This window comes from Mus caroli, chromosome 11, assembly GCF_900094665.2.
Source record: "Mus caroli chromosome 11, CAROLI_EIJ_v1.1, whole genome shotgun sequence".
Classification (NCBI taxonomy): domain Eukaryota; kingdom Metazoa; phylum Chordata; class Mammalia; order Rodentia; family Muridae; genus Mus; species Mus caroli.
Window position 1 is genome coordinate 100,540,146 of NC_034580.1, and position 1,957 is coordinate 100,542,102.

A 1,957-nucleotide genomic window follows, 5' to 3' on the forward strand; every position below is an offset into this window, starting at 1 on the left:
ACACACAGACACACACAGACACACACAGACACACACACATACACACAAACACACACACACACACAATTTAAAATAAAATCTTTAAAAAGCTTAAAATGAAAATAAAAATCCAATAAACAAAAAAATAAAGGATCATATCGAATTAAAGATATAAGGGCCAGGAAGATGGTTCATTACACAATAGTAATATGCTGCCAAGCCTGATGCCCTGAGTTTGATCCCTGGGACCCACATGGTGGAAGAAGAGGACTAATTTCTATAAGTTGTCCTCCGACTTCCATGTATGCCCATGGCTTGCTTCTCCCCCTCCCCCGCCAAAATAAATAAACAATTTTAAAAACCAAAACAAAACCCAAAGAAACTATAAAACACACAGGATGGAGTGCTGCTTAGAGGGTTGGTGGTAGAGGGAAGCCCCAGATGTGGCCTCTCTATCCCTCAGCGTCAGGAGTATCCTGGCACTAGGAGTCTGTCTGGTGACCGTGCTTTGACAGCTCCAGATCATCTTTCATGTCAGAGGTCAGCTGACTGTGGTCCAGAGAGACGCTGATGGCTGGTGAGTTAGGATGCCAGGCTGCAGTCTTCCAGCTGCGATGTTGACGTGTTTCCAGGCTGCCCAGGGAACTCTCTCGGTGTTGCTCCACACCGTAGGAACACTCCAGGACGCTTGTCCCAGACAGAGGCAGGGAGGCAGAGATGGGATGGGCTGTGGTTTAGATTTTCCTTCCTTGCCACCATCCACCTGACTTCAGTCCCAGGGAAGTAGGTCAGGGAGGACTCGCAGGGAATACAGAAGGATGCAGATCAAGAGTAGGCAAGGGGTTAGGTTTGCAAAATTAGTAATTAATGAGTTACTTTGTATCTGTGGGAGTTGGGGAGCATGAGTGTATGGGAGTCAGAGGACAACCTGAAGACTGTGCTGTCCCCTTCCACCCTGTGAATACGGAGAACTGAACTCAATTTGTCAGCCTTGGCGCAGATGCCTTTTTCTTGGACACTGTCCCAGTGGCTTCAAGGGGTCAGGTTTATTGTTTGAGAAGAGCAGGAAGTGAGGGAAGACATGAGAGGAGACTGATTTAGACTGAGGCTCAGTCCCCCTTTCCTTTCTCGGTTTCCTTTGAAGGCTTCTTTGCCCTCCAGCAGGCGGGCCATGGGAAGGGACAGCGTGGTATAAGATGGATTTAGCCAGGTATGCACCGGCAGCTCGAGAAACTCAAAGACCTCTCTGTGCTTTAGAGTCTTCACCAGTAAGTCTGTACAGCACAAGGTGATCTTAGCCCAAGGGCACTTTAGGCTTTAATAGCAATGATCTGGGGTTGGGTTTAGGAACTGGGGGAAGGCAGATGTTTGGCTCCAGGGTGCCAGAATTGTAGGCTTAGGTGCTCAGTGGGCCAGTCAAGTTTGCCAATTGTGGTTTCTTGTTGTTTGAGGCAGAATCTCATTGTGTGGCCCAGGTCAGAAATCTCAGTCAACTCTTGAGCGCTGAGCTATAGACATGTTCTACTACTCCCAAGCAGCAATCTTATTTTATTTACTTAAGTAGCCAAGGCTGGCCTCAGGCATACTACATAGCAGAGGATGACCTCCAAGTTCTGATTGCCCGGCCTCCACTTCCTGCGTGCTGGGATTCTAAGCATGTGGCACACAACGTCTGGTTTTATGTGGTACTGGGGGGTATTACCCAGGGCTGTGTGCATGCTAGGTAAGCACTCTAACAACTGGGCTACATCCCCTGCTCATACAGTCTTTCTCTGGAGGTGAAGAAATGGCTTAAAAAGTCAAAATGGTGTTCTGCCTTCCTTGTTGTTTTTATCCTGGGAGCTCTACCTAGACTCAGAGTCCGTGTGTGTGTGTGTGTGTGTGTGTGTGTGTGTGTGTTAGACACACTTTTTCTTGATGTTGTTTTTCTAAATTTTCCCCTTCCCTTCCCTTCCCTTCCCTTCCCTTCCCTTCCCTT